The 15,817-nt window shown below is 35.4% G+C and overlaps 1 protein-coding gene across 2 annotated transcripts in view; it reads right to left on the bottom strand.

Moving 5' to 3' along the window:
• The window catches only part of LOC129787859 (homeotic protein ultrabithorax-like), a 124,312-nt gene that overhangs the window by 84,101 nt on the left and 24,394 nt on the right, over nucleotides 1-15,817 (bottom strand). The window lies entirely within an intron of this gene.

The raw sequence follows: 15,817 nt of genomic DNA, 5'->3' as shown, positions 1-15,817 counted from the left end.
AGTTACAACAATGATAAAAAAAAATAAAGGCAAGGCAAAAGAAAGGTGAAATCACATGGAAAACATCCAATTAATCACGAAGAAGAAGAGCCGTGTGTGGGGGGAGAAGGATGCGGTTGGAATGAGTCGGAGATTAATGCAGAGTTAATCTCAATTAATAATTTTAATCATATAAACGTGTTGCCGGAGCCAAAAGAAGAGATGGGGGCGAAGGAAAGTGTCAAAAAGAGGTGGAGCGCAGACGGTGTGTGTAGCAAAATTAACTGTGTACACAAGGCATGGAAGTCACTTTATAAATAATTTTATTGCACAGAGTGTTCTTCATTCTCATTGCCCAATAAATCATCCAAATTACACAATAAGGTAATAAATAAATTTACCATAAGGAGGCGCGCGCATATAAACACACCTGACGCTGCCCATGTTTTGTCGCGATGCTCATTTTATTAGTTTTCCTCTCTAAGGAGAGCTCCGTAGCGGAGGGAGGTTGCACAGAAAGAAAGGGGGAGCTACATGGCCCCTCGTTGCAAAGTAAATTACATTTTGGATGAATTTTAATATTAAATTATTTAATAATTCACATGGTTTTGGAATTAATTGTACGGGTAGACCCTAAAGGTAGACCTCAAGAAGGAGAAAAGTTGGGAAAAATGTTCTTGAGGCGCTCCATCTACGTGGGAACTATTCTACAGAAATGTCTATGAAATGGTTGAGCTTTAAATAAATGAAAGAATTTTAGTACAAAACTATTTTAGTTTGAAATTTAAAAGTTCCGTTTTATAATCTTTCTAAAAGAAAATCATACGATTAAAAATAAATGAAATACATTTGAGTTCAATTGAAATCAGTTTCTGTACTAAAAATACATCATGTACTAAAAATATCTTTTATACTTGAAATTTTCAATTTTTTTAATTTGTTGGAAATGAATGCAAAAGACTGAAATTGTTCTTGATTGGAAGAAATATTGGCTACATTTTAGGAATAGTCCCTTTAGTAAAAAAAATTGTGTACTAAAATTAAAACTCATAGTTTGTTCAATTTTTTTTATTCAGCAAATAAATTATTGCTTTAATTCTTCAGGTTTCATTTAAAAATGTTTGAATGTTGAGCTGATTTTGAGAATTTACAAAGTGTACTAAATTAGTACTAAAGAATTAATTATTTACATCAAATTTTGAAATATTTTTAAAGTTTTGTAACTTACAGAAGGGTTATAAATAGCTACAGAGAGATTTCTGCGGAATGAAAAGAAAAATTTTCCTTTTAAAAAACAATATTTAAAAAAAAAACTTTCACAGTTCGATTAAGACAATCCTCCCCTATTTTCTTAAATTCTTAAAAAAAACAACATAATAAAGTTGTCCCACTTGAGAGACTTCTAAATTGTAGAAATAAAAAAAAAACAATTTAACAGCCTCATCCATTTTTGCGTAGACAAATCTCAGCTGAGACTGTGTGTAGTAAAGTGTTTGTTGGAGGCGAAAAAGGTCACAAGGAAGGGTTGCAAAATTGCAAAACAATGAAGTTCTTCCCTCGCAATTTGCCCCATCTCACTCTCACAAATTCCCCATGCATGCGTCCACGAGGAGGCAGCATTGTAAATAAACCAATGTACATTCATGCATAAAATGAGAATGCTATAAGTTTTCCCAGGGAAGCTCTCCCCCCAAACTGTATGTGTACTGAAAACCACCCCCATTTCTCAATTCTCCACCCTGTGCCATTTTCACTTGTAGCGCACCCCGCACAGGGTGAAGAAAAGGGGGCTAACGGGGAGGCCATGAGCAAGTGGTGGACATGCAGGGTGGAATGAGGGGAGGGAGTGGGGGATGATTTTGAGGGTGGTTTTGCATACATAAACTTGTCTGGTTTATTAGTAGCACACCCTAATTCGTTACTCTTTGTAAACCCACATCCCCTTCCTCCCCCAAAAGCATGGTGTGGAGACACTTGGTCACCCACCCAGCCCATCTATCCTCTTGTACACACTCCAATCGATGCCAGAACTAAGTGTCCGCAAGTAGAATCGGACATTTGGACACTGCAGACATTGGTTTCCAGCTCTCTCTCTCTCCCTCTTCCCCCATTGCATTTGCCAACATTCCTCCACCCGCCTCTTTTGCATACGCCCTGCACGTTCTTCCTGGCCCCATTCTTCCATATAGAAAAACAAGGGAAACCCGGAATTAAATTTAAATATAAAGCTTCGTCGCGACTCTGTGAAAGCTCTGGGAAGTGCTTAATTTTCTTCCCCAAAAAAGGGAGACTTGAGGAATTGCAGTGGAATTTGTCAAGGAAGACTTAAAGATTTATTCTAAAGTTCTTTCAATGCGAGATAGTTCTTCACAGTTGCAGGGAAGCCTGTATGAATTTAATATGTTGGGTGAGCCTTTAAATTTTGTTGCAATTTTTATATGAAGAATTAATTGAGTTCTGATTAAGCTGGAGATCTAAACGATTTAAGAGCTAGAGAAACTTTATAAGATTGTTGAGAGATGAATCAAGAGAGCTGGAAGATCAGAGAATATTTTCTATTTCCTTTGAGAGCTGGAAAATTCCTCAAGAGCAAGAATTTACCATTGAATTGTTCTGCCATTTGAAGGATTGAAATTAAACGTTCCTGAGAAATGAGCCTGAAGAAGTTCTTCTGATTTTGATAAATTTAATTTTTATTGTTTTCTTAATTCTTAATTTTAGGTATTTTATGCAAATTATCAAGTAAAGATTTTACAAAGATCTGCACAAGAATGACGAAAAAAGAATCCTAATTATATATCTTTTAAAACCGTTTAAAAATTCTGAAAAAAGGAAAATTTATTCTGTTCTTTAAAATCTAAAAAATCTAAACTTTTAAACTTTTGAAAAGTTCTTTAAAACGTCATCCTTACTTAAAAGTTTAACCCAGAAAAAAACTAAGACTTCTGTTCATATTTATTCACGGTTTTAACGCAAGCTTTAGCAAGTCTCCAACAATTTGGAAAGAAAATCTTAAAGTTTAAGGATCAACCGAAAAGTGAAGTGATAGCAGTCCAAGAGCTTGACAACAGCGACATCTGTTAGAAGTTTTTACATCCAGATGGACCACGCTTGACCAAATAATGAAGGAAACTTATTGGTTCAGAGTTGGTTTTGGTCAGAGGGTGTGGCCTACTACTTAATGGGAGGTAACCGGCTGTCTTCCATAAAATATGGCCAGAATGGATGTTTTGTTGGTTAAGGAACCTATCTCCTACTTCTAGCCTACAATTACTAGCCTTTAAGTCTATCTCAGTTTTCTTTCTTCTAATTAATTTTTCTTTAATTAGAGAAAAAAAAACTTACAGAATTTATAGCAGAATCATAACAGCATTGCGTAGCAGCACCTCAAGTCAAATCCACGGAACTAGAGTAACCCACCGTCTTGAGCTTATCAGCCTTTTGCGAAATTGACCTCCTCTCTCCTGAGCAAGCAATCTTTTCGATCTCTTCCAAACTCCCCTGAGGGTACGTTATCCAATTAAAGATGTGGTGCGTTCTATAGGAGCTTAAATTTGATTCGAGGCCCCCACACCTAAAACTTTGATTGCCAACATAATGCAAAGTCATGGTGTGTTTATGTAACATTGTGTCTCGGAGTGAATTACATGGAGAGAGATAGTATTGTCCTTGTGCAACATAAATATCCTGGCTGCCATTTATCCTGAGGGGGCAAGGGAGGAAGGGATGTAGAAGGGACCTCTTGGCGATGGGTACGACATACGGGGCAAGAGTACCATCGAATCCAATCGCCACGTGCATATTCCAAAAGGGGTTTTGCACCGGGCGGATGGTGGGCTATGCTGCTGCCCAACCCCCATTGAAAATTTATGTATTGACAAATGAATGCATTGCCTGTTAATTGATCTACGGGGTGTCCTCTGCTAATTATCCCAACACGATGCAAGTCCGAGAGCTTATGAATTTACACACAACTTTCCCAAAGGGCCACGAGGGAGCTTTTCCGTGGGGGAGCTTTGTGAAAACTTTATGCAGAATCTCCACAGCACCATGGGAACTTCCTCCAAAGCCTCTATGCGGAAAATCCTCCACCAAGAGAGCGAGAGAAAATGAGGGTGAGACGTTAATTAAAGGGAAAAGAGAGAGAGAGAGAGATAACAGAAGAGGAGCAAAAGGAAGTTGGGTGAAAAATTGCACAAATTATTCAATTTAGATGTGAAATGAGTCAAAGTTGCAGAAAATTCTTTACCATTGTTTGTTTCTTTCTCTTCTGTGGCCACCCATAAATTTCCCCTCAAACCCCCTTCCAAGACAGTTCTCACAACCACCCCCCGTCAGTGTGGGGTGGTTTTGGGCTTTCCAACTTTTCAAAGAATGCTCATGTTAATTTCAACTGCGGCAGCTCCCAGAGGGTGGCAATGCTTGGGGTGAGAGAGGAATAAAAGACGCCAAGAACAAGGCATTGAAACAATATACGAAAAAACGGGGTTTAGTTGAATAATTCTAAGTTCTTTTAATGAATTTGAATTTTCTTTTAGAACCTTGAAAACTTTTTAGAGTTACAGAAAGAATTTTTAAAAGAGCAGAAAATATTTTTCTAAATACAAATAGAAAGAAAATGAATTTTCAGATTGAATTTAAATAAAAATATAATTTTTCCTTAATTAATGCTTAGTATAAATATATTTTTTAAAAAATCAAATAAATTAACTTTATTATCTAATTTCCCCTCAATTTTCAACATCATACATTAATTGTCCGCTCTTTTTTGCATTTGGATGTTTTTTCACCCCCCGAAAAAATATAAAATAAAACCCCCAAATCCCTCATCTTTGAAAAAATATGTAACATAACATTCACACCGAGTGATAATGCATATAATCTGCAAATGTGCATTTTTAATGTGCCCTCCTGGGGGCCACAAAAAAAATCTCCAATGAAAAATTTGGTGCTAAAAAATGTAAATTGCTTTTTATTGCGGGGTGAAAATTTTTCCAAGAGTGGCGGGCTATTTGAGCTGAAAAAAACGCGTGTATCGAATGTATCGTGCACCCTCTCTGTAGGTTTTTTTTGTGCTATAGCTAATTTGTTAATTATTTTTCTGTGAGATATTAAATTACCACAAATGAGGGCTATTTATTTCACCCCCACACCCCTCAGATTTTGGGGAATTTTTGTAGCTATGGCGGTGCATTGAACGCAAAACATCAGCAGAACATGGCTCTTGTTTTTTTCGTAGTTATTATTTTGCCTTTTATCGCAGTCCACCCCAAAGCGTTGTGCGGGGGTGGGTGGTGTGCGCTTTGGTGGGTGATTTTTCACAACCCCCTTCGGCTCGAGATTTGTCAAAAATTCCCCAGCGTGCATTTTTTGGCATTTGCGAGGAATGCCACCGTCCGATAATTCTCTCAACGTTTTGGCTGATATTTATGCCATTTGATGAGGCTCAAATTGACTACGTGCAGAGCTTTTGCACTCCCACACCTGGAATGCATCACATTGTACCTTTTTTACACACACAAACACACAGAGAGGTCACACACATACGGAGATTAATGGCCCCAAAAGTCCCTAAATGGAAATTGTTTTCCATTCATCATTCAAAATAGATTAAAATGGAATTAATAAAAAAACCTCCAAAATGAGGGAATTTAATTTGAAATCTAATCCATCAAATGGATTCTCTATATTGGGTCGAAAATAAATTCAAAATGCGCGCTATCTATCACTGCCAGTGAGGATTATTTTTCTCCCAAGAATTCCATCGTCGTTGTGAAGAAGAAGTTTCTTTTTCTGGGAGGAGAGAAGAGGAGCCACCAGACCGGTTAGAGTCCCCAAATAAAGGCCATAAGTCATTTTCTTGCGGTGCAAGCCAAGAAGTCTCCGTCCCAACAAAAAATGCACAGATATTTTGCCAAGAAATTGTGCACCTCTCGCGTAGTATTTGCAAGTGCTTAAATCACGCGCACCAGAGAAAATCGTCACTGTGATGTATTCGTTGCACGTGCACTCAGAGAAAATAGCCAGTGAGCTTTTTAAATTAAGAAAGAAAAAATTGTAATGGGATTAAAATTGACAATTTAACCTTTGCAATGGATCAAAGTGATGGAATTATGAGGAGAATCTTGATTATTTAATGTTTTCGCCATAATTTCTTTCTTATTGCAAAGTAGAGAATTTTTTAAAAATACTTTTGGGCCTAAGGAAGAAGCGGAAGAAGCTAATTAATCAGCGAAGTACTTCACCAAGGGGTATTTATCTGAATAAAAATATTCAGATTATTCGCCAAAAAATCTAAATATTCAGTAGATAATCCTAATCTCATAAAGATTCAGATTAAGAAATAAAAGATTAAAAAGGAAGTAAACCAAAGCATTTAGGTAGTAAATCTAAGCATAAAAATACTAAATTTAGGCATAAAAATTTTCCCTATTCAGAGGTTCAGAATAAGAAAGAAAAACTTTAAAAATTCTAAAACCTAAAATGAGTTATTCGGTTTTATGTACATAGTCTCTAAAGGTTCAGATTAAAAAAGGAGAGCTGAAGAAGTACTATATTAAGGCTTAAAGTGTAGTAAATCTAAGCATTAAAATGTCTAATTAAAATCTAAAAAGTTTTAACTTTAAGCCTGAAAAAAGTACTTTACTTCTAAGCAAAAAGCTTTTATCTGAATGAAAGTATTTCGGATCTTCGGAAATATTTGGATTTATTCCCCAATCAGATAAATAATACCCCTTGTGCCTTACACACTGATCAACAAAATTTCTTCACAAATTTTATTAAAAATAAAGAACTTACGATAAACAATTTTTGCATAGAAAAAAATTCTAAAGAAATTATTTAAAAAAAAATTAAAAATTATAAATTCAAGAAATAAATTTCTGGATTTTTTTTGAGTGTAACTTTTAAGACAAAGCGAGCTATTTACAACAAATTGTGGAGTTTTTGCAATTAATTATGCATCATTCTTCCTCTTAAAATGCTTTTACTTAATATTTTATTAAAATTGCATTTTTGGCTTGAAAAGTAAATTTGTCATTGAAACAAAAAGCCAAAAGAAAATTAATTAAAAATAAATTTAAAAAATCAATCATGGGGGTTAGATTTAGCTTAGAAAAAATTCAAATAAATTATTTTATTTTTTTTTACCCCCACTGTCCCCATGCTAAGAGAATCCCATAAATTTCTATTAAACATGTTGACCTTTTTTTCGGTTTTTTCTTCTTTTTGATTAATTTCTGTGTGATGTTAAAGGAGAGAAAGGCCAAGAATAACCCCTTCGGAGGCCTCTACTGTGATGAGAATTATTTCGTAATGTAACGAAAACTTTTGTTGTGGCTTTTTGTACGTGCGGTCTCATATTGTTGGGTTTTATTTTGTGTGGATATAAGATGGAGAAAAGCCCCCAAAAGAGAGAAGCCTCCATATTTTATCAGATGGTACATTCGACCGCAAAAGTGTCATGTTACGTGGATTTATAGCACCTCTTTATTTTTTGATCACGCCCAAAAATATCTATAAAGTGTAAAATATTCTCTTCACACGTTCACGATATGACTGTCGCGTCCATTAAGTTTTCTCGCTCTTCTATGGACCATTTGAGATGGATGGCGCGCAGGAACAACAAAAAAGGAGAAAAAAAAGGAAGACAAAGAACCTAACAAGGTATCAAATAAATTGCTCCATAGAGAGGACTACGGGGATAATTTCGTGTGAGGTCCAAAAAGGTCCTCCTGAGTGTGAGGGGGGGGGGGATTACGCAGCGGAAAATCTTTGCCGGAAGTGCCTTGGTTAGGCTGTCCTCCAGCTTGCTTCCTGCGCCCTAAAAGAATGGAGACACAAAGTGAATTTGATGGGGTAAAATACATAAATTCAGAGAATAAATGGGACAAACAAAAATGATCACGACATTCGAGAGGAGATTAAGATGCTCAAAGTTTGTCGCGAAGTCTCGCAAAACAAGGCTACAGTGGTGGTCAATTGAATGGAGACACTCGATATTTTTTCTTTATGGTCTTTATACTTTTATGAATGTTTTGCTCTTTAAAAATTTGCACGAAATTAAAGATATTTTTTTAAATAATTTTTCCTAACTTAAATCAATCCTAAATATAACAAAAAAATTTATCAAAATGTCGCTGGAAAAATTGAAAATTTTAAAATTCCATCAATTCGTATTTGATGGAAGTTTCTCAAGGAAAATCTTCAAGAATTTGTCATCATTTTACTGGACTTCCACTGTACACAAACGTTGTGAGTTTGATGAGATAAATATATACAAAATTCACGCCATTTTCTCATGCAAAGAATTCACCTCAAGATTGAGTCATTCATCGTTCAATCAAATCACAGGATGATTTATCGTGGATATATACCTGCAATCTACCAAACAAGTATGGTGCCCCATGAGGGATTCTTGCAATTTTTATGACCTCTCCAAGAGGTGCTTTTGGACACAAAATTCTCTGCCATGTCGGGAAAAAAAATGAAAAATTCTACATGCGCTCATCGAAGCCATAATTCTTTGCGATAGCATCAGAATTTCGGCTCACACACATCTTTTTTTTACCATGTAGCTGCTGCAAGAGGTTGGGGGAGAAAACAAACAAATAAGATGGCATACAAATTCATTCTCTCTTGCAATTCAACGGCCCCCCTGCTCTGGAAGGTAGGGGGGGATGGCGGGGGCGTTGTTAATTCAAGAAAAGTACCACAAATAATTTCACTGGCGGCGGGAAAAGGTGTTTCGTTTTTTTTTGCGTGTGAATTAATTTTGATTCTCGAGACGTCATTTGGTGGGCAAAATGCGACAAAGAAGTTGACACATACAAATGCAAGAGAAGTGGGGAGCCTTGGTGTGTTGCTGAAAAAAGGCGAGGAGTTTGAGGAGTCCCGGGCACCCAAGAAACGCGAGAGAGTCTCTTTTTCAGTATAATGTAGATTTGGCGCAATAAATTTCAGCCATTTCCCATAAATCACTTTAGCTTGAAGTCTGCATTTCTTTTTCTTCCTCGCGCCCTGCCTTCCACCACTCAAACCCAGCCTTGTGACTCGAGCTCTCCTCTCTTGTATTGTATGCCATTGCCTTTATGTACAAACGGCTCTGTGGTGCCATTCGGAAACTCCATGCTATTCGCCTAAGATTTTTCGAGCTCCCTGGAATGGTCGTAATACTTTTTTTTTCTTCTTCTCATCTTATTGCAATTCTTTCTCTAGTTCTAGAGCAAAGAAAAAAAATAGAGAACAGAGAAGAAGTTACATTTATGTAGGCATTGACCATGTGATTTTTTGGACAAGACTATGTACCATCCCGCGCAAAAATTTCCTTGATCTTCGCACACATTATTGCACCGTGGCAAAGTATGTGCTAAAAAGTGCCAGAGTCCAAGTTCGTGACCTCATCTATCATCCAAACTCATCAAATTCAATTTGAGATGCTGCACGAGGGAGCTGTGAGGCCCCAAATTGTTGAAACTCCGCGCAATCATGCCGAAGAGATTCCTCTCCTAACTCATCCAACAATTGGCAACAAACAGCGAGCTGAAATTCAGATGGGATAAAAGGTTTGCCCTTTTTTCCCCGCGAGGTGTTTAATGTCTTGCCGTAGAGGTGATTCCAATGATTGCAATATTAAGGGAATTAATTTTAAAACCTCATATAAATAAGGGGAAAAGGTTTAATTTTCTTCTAAAACTTATTAAAAATTAATTATGAATGTAAAAAGAGTTTCCTCATTAAATATGTATGTGTCAAAAATTGATCAATAATTGAGCTCAATATTGAGTCAATAATATGTCCGCATATTTGATCAACTAAGGGATGGTCACGTTATTTTGGAAACTCGGGGACTTTCAAGAGCGATTTTCAAACCAATTTTGAAACCAAAAATTCAAAATTTGCTTGTACTCTCGTTAAATGGCCAAATAATGATAAGAATTCAGTAATTTCGATTTAGAAAATAAATTTTTCTGCTCAAAAAAATTATTTGAAATTCTCACATTTTGGCCATTTTGTTCCTGTAGAGTTTCCAAAATAAAGTGACCATCCCTTATTTATCAACCAAGTTGATTGATTGAGGCATTAATTGACCAATAAATTGATAAAAAATTGAAGAAGTATATTTTGTCAATTGTTGATCAATTAATGATCAAAAATTGATTGAGCTAAAATTGTAAAACCTCATATAAACGAGTGGAAAAGGTTCAATTTTCTTCTGAACTCTTTTAAAGATTAATTAAGAATGTAAAAAAAAAAGTTTTCCCAGCAAAAATGTCAAAAATTGATCAATTTTTGAGCTCAATATTAAGTCAATAATATGTCCGCATATTTGATCAATTATTTATCAATCAATAATTATTTAATTGATCAGTGATTGAGTCATTAATTGACCAATTAATTGATAAAAAAAATTGAAGAACATTATTTTGTCAATAGTTGATCAATTAATGATTTAAAATTGATTAACCTAAAACTGACTCAATCATAATTGAGAATATTTGACTCAATTATTTATTTGCTTTGAGAGTAAAACAGGGTTCAACAAATTACAAGAAAGACATAAATAAAATCCAAATCAGAATCAGAAAAAAATTTAGAAATAATTTAAATGGGGAAATTTATGAACTTTATATGGGAAATTTTCGTTTAAATATTCAGAAAAAATTTATTAATGCTCTAAAGAATCTGAAGAAGACCTAAAAAGTATCCGAAAAGTCATTCATATACCTTTGGAATTTCCAATATTTATTTATATCTCTTCTCAAACATCAAAATATAAGATCCAAGAATTTATTTTTAAATAATTCTTAAATAAAAAGAAAATCTTCTGTAGAATAAAAACAATATAAACACATGAATTAATGTTTCAAAGCAAAATCATATAGCTGTGAATCTCTCGCATAGTAGCGAGATGTGGGGGCTTTTTTTGTAGACTCGCATCAGAAGAAATGCATGGAGTCTCGTTGCCTGCAGGGCTAAAAGCTTCAATTTCCATCGTACATAGATCAAGAGTCAAATTTCTTCAATCAAAATTCAATTTGTATTCCTTCGCCTCTCTCCGTTTCAATTTTCAGCACAATTTCTGCCCAAGAGCAACAATATGCATGAAAAAATAACACCATCGCGGGCCAGAAAAGCCCCATCGCGAGCATTAAAATCCAACATTGGGTACCCAATGCGCGTGTATTCAATGTGGCTCTCTATAGCAGACCTCTCTGTAATTATGCTCGAGAACATTACCAGACCGTCTTCCATTTATGTATTTATCCCACCATCTCTCTCACCATTTCTCTCCCTCTGATCACGCATTAAAATTTCATATCCCAAAAAATGCCCCCAATCCATCATCCACGCCGTGTTCTTGGACAAATAAACCATTTGCTGCAAGTTCGGTTGCAACTGTCACTCCCTTTGAGGTTTCCGTGATACATAGCAATTTCCAGGAGCTACCCTATCTGATGTCCAATTTCCAAAACAACCTGTCAGGGGGCTGCGAAGAACATGGCAGAAGAGGCCAATCCAAGTATTTCTTGCTCAATATCACCGTCCCCAATTCAAATAAATTTATTTTTAATTTCTTCCCCCTCCCCTCGCACTAATCAATCGCCCGCGATAGTATCTTCAGCTGGAGGGGGGTGGGGTTAAGTTTTAAGTGGAATTGGGTCAGTGCTCTCATAACTATGTGGTTATAATGTTTCAGAACATAATTTTCTATGTTCTTTTCATTTAATTTTTTAAAGAAATATTTTTCTTTTATTTTCCTTTGAACAAATTTTTTAATGGAAATGTTTTAGAAATAAAATTTGAAAAGAAATTTTTTTAAAGTGAAAAATTAAAAGAATAAAAAAAAAATTCTTTGAAGACAAGCGTTAGAAAAAAAATAAGATTAAAAATGTGGAAGAAAATTTTCTTCAAAATTTAAATGTTTACAAGAAAATTTTCCTAAGAAGAATAGAGATTTTAAAAATTTTTCTTTAAAGAAAATTTCCTTTAAAGATAGAAAAGAATTAAAGAATTTTTTTGAAAGTTTAAATAAAAATTTTCTTTAATGACAAACGTTAAAAAAAATTTTTTGAAGATTAAAAATGTCAAAGAAAATTTACTTCAAAACTTTTTAATTTTCCCAAGAAGAATAAAACATTGAAAAAAGTTTCCTGTAAAGAATAAAAGTTTTATAGAAACTTTTCTTCGAAATTTAAGCATTCTAAAGAAAATTTTCTTTCTAATATTTTAAAGAAAGAATTTCTATAAGACTTTTAACACTTTATAAATCATTTCTAATGAAATTAATAAAAACCGAAATTGCAAAATAAAAATTCGTAACCCAAAACTAAACAATAAATTGAGAAAGAATAATTTTCAATAAGACAAACCATCAAGCATAACATTCTCATAAATACATATTTTATTTTCCATACAGCCCTCTCCCCAAAAATTCCCCCAAGAGGAAAGAGTAGAAAAAAAACGAACCTAATAGATTGATATAGATTCTAGAAGAGAAGGTAAACACGCAAACGGGTTAACGTGTCTCTGATCATCTTTATTGTTCCACCTCGTGAATGCTTTTGGTGAGCACACGGAAATTTCCCGCCGAAAATGGCAACAAAAAATCTCTCGCCATTGTCACGGAAGGGAGCTCTCTCCTCCCCCTCCTGCGGCATTTGATGGGGCTTTGATGAAGATCGATGGGGGAAAAGTATGTATGGGGATGGAAAATCAATTGAATGGGGGCTGGAAAGTCAAAGAAAAAAATGTTCTTGTAGACTTTTTTACTACTGCGCAGCTAAGTTTGTATCTCAGCTATACACACACCTGGCTGGCTTGTTTGGCTTCATTGCTCAAAGGTGGCGGTACCAGGGAGTCCAAATTGGGTTCTTCTTCTGCCACACTCTTCGTCTCACACTTCATGATCGTATGTGTGCTCAGGTGGTCGCCCAAGAAAGACCCTGCTAAAGGACTCTCACGCATGAGGGAGAGCTGGGTGAGTTGTGGGAGGTCGTAGGGACTGTCTCAAGTAGTCAAAATATCCCAGTTGGGTGCTACTCCACACAGAGAGCAAGAGCCCACGGAGAAGAGCAGGATGGGGGGCTCAGGGGGTGATCCAACACAAAGAAGAAGTTCCCATCGTGGATCACAGCACTTCTTGGTCGGCGAGGAGCAACTTTTCAACGTCATATCCCATGATATTTGCGCACTTGAGAATTAATTAAAACCCAATGTATTGGGTGAGACTGTGGCGTGTTCTTGTGGCTCTCTGCGCGAGTGAAAAGCCCATACCTTGGCCACATATATATGAGAAAAAGAGAAGATGGGGAAATATGCTGATGGCCATATAGCTCAAAAGTTGAGACAGCCATAAATAATATTCGATGATTAATTTCGTTTTACGGTTTCCTTTTCCTCCAACTCCATTCTCTCTCTCTCGTCCGACGTTTTCCTCCCCAAAGAACTCTTACTTTTTTTTCCTTGATCTTTTTCTCGCCCAACACTACCTCAATTTCACTCTGGCCGGCTTTTAGCTTCTTCTTTTCTTTTTTTTTCATCCACAGCATACACCGGTGTGTAATTTTATATAGGAGAATTTTTCTTCTGATTAGACCGCGATGTTTCCACGTGAAGAACAGGTTTGTGTGCGAGGTGTGTGTTATTGATACCAAAAACTTGCGAGAATCGATATACTTTTGAATAAACCCAAGCGCTTCCCGGTGCTGCAGACTTTGAGGGAAGTTTTAGTACAACAAGGTCAAGACAGAGATTAGATTACTTACATTCATGACGTCTTTTGAGTAAGAATATTTCCTTATTGCTTTAGTAAAGACATTCTAAGAATTTCTACTTCTTTGAGGTTGTTTTTGTTATTCTTATTAACACGTGTGGATTCATTTTCTTTCAACTTTTGATAAATTAATCTAGAAAAATTGTTCAGAAAACTCCTGATCCGATTTTCCGGCTTTTTTAGAAGAAAATGCTTCGTATTTTAAATTTGTAATACAGTTGTCTAGAAAAGTTATTCTTTAGGTAAACTCTAGATCAGAATGTCCAGAAAAGCGTAAAGAAATCTAAAAATCTAAATTATTTCCTAGCTTTTGATCAGAAATTTGAATTTCTAGAACTCTAAAAGAGGTTTTTGATGCTTTAGGACAAATCCTTCCGAATTGCGTCAGCCAAGGGACGGTAGGTCAACCCAAACACATCCTTTCAATTTTAGGGTCCAGAACTCTAAAAGAGGATTAAAAATTGTTATGAACCTTAATTTATTCCTAAAAATATGATTCCTAAACTAGGTTCAATCTAGCATAAGTCTAGACGGTTTAGACTAGCTTTAGTTCCTAATTTTGATCCAGAATTATTTTATGACAATTTTAATAATTAATTTCGATTTTTGCATTCTTATTTTTTCCGAATATTAAAAAAAATTATCCAGAAAACTCCTGATCCAAGTTTCCGGCTTTTTTCTTTAGAAAATACTTCGTATTCTAAGTTCCTGATACGCTTACCTATAAAAAAAGAATTCTTTAGGCAAATTCTAGATCAGAATGTCCAGAACAGCGTAAAGAAATCTAAAAATCTAATTTATTGCCTAGCTTTTGATCAGAAAATTGAATTTCTAGAATTCTAAAAGAGGATTTATTTCTAAAAATATGATCCCTAAACTAGGTTCAATCTAGCATAAGTCTAGACGGTTTAGATTAGCTTTAGTTCCTAATTTTGATTCAGAATTATTTTATGATTATTCTTAAAATTATTTTCCATCTTTTGCATTCTTGTTTTTCCGAATATTAATAAAAATTAAAAAAAATTTTTGAATAATTTTGAATCAATAATGAATTACTTATTATTTCAAGTCATTTCTCCTTCTTGATTTTTTTATAATTTGAAAAATTCTTTATATCGAAAAAAAATTATTAAAAGAAAAAAAGAATGCAAAATAACCTTTAAAAAAAGAATATGCAATTCCTAATTTTCACGCGCTTGCATACCGCGAAAAGCCTTAACCTTCGCTCCCACCTCACACCAAAAAATGCGTCTCTGTGCTTGTTTTTGCTTGGCAATTTTGCAATCAAAGTGAAAAATTTACATGTGCGTTGTGTAAACAAGTGGGGATGCTTGACGAGATGATGATGTAAAGAGCTGGTGGTGTTCGGAAAGTCTTGCAAATATTATCAAGATAACCCGATTTTGAACTCCAAAGAGAGCATTTTTCAACACTCTGCTGCAAAATTGTTCAACTTCTCGCATTTTTTCTTGCCCTCTACAAGTTTGCAATAAATTCCACTGAGATTGTAATTGCTCCAATTTTGCGTCCTCCTCGTCGTGGAAAATTGATGAAAAATCGTTTTGAGGTTCATCTTAATTAAATCAGCTTTCTTCCTCCTTGTGTGCACTTAATGAAAATTTCATTGGAGTTTTTTTTCCGCAATGGCGCGAAGGCTTCCCTCGTGGTTGAACACGATAAAATCCATGTTTGGCTGCTCCACAACAGACACACATAGTACTCCGTATGCTTCTCTAGTACGTGGAGTTTACTATATGGAATAGAGAGAGAGCTATTGGAGCCTCGAGACTGAATCGAGTTGTATATTTCTGGTAGAATTTGCTCGTCCATAAATTTTCCCGCGTGAGTCGATCAAATCTGATGCACTCGAAGCCCTTCATACCTACATTTATAGGAAGAAGCCCTCAAGAGTACCCTGGTTTGAGACTTTAAAAGAGAGTCTGAACTGTGTTGGAGCAAAAAAAAAGAGACCTTCAGCAGTGAATCTGTGAATTTTCGCACAGTAAATAAACGTCGTGGAGAGGTGCAATTAAACGGCAAGAATATGCTTCTAATTGTACACCA

Source organism: Lutzomyia longipalpis, chromosome 1 (genome assembly GCF_024334085.1).
Source record: "Lutzomyia longipalpis isolate SR_M1_2022 chromosome 1, ASM2433408v1".
In the NCBI taxonomy this organism is placed as follows: domain Eukaryota; kingdom Metazoa; phylum Arthropoda; class Insecta; order Diptera; family Psychodidae; genus Lutzomyia; species Lutzomyia longipalpis.
Note: the sequence above shows the minus strand (reverse complement) of the source record. Positions and strands in the feature narration are given on the sequence as shown.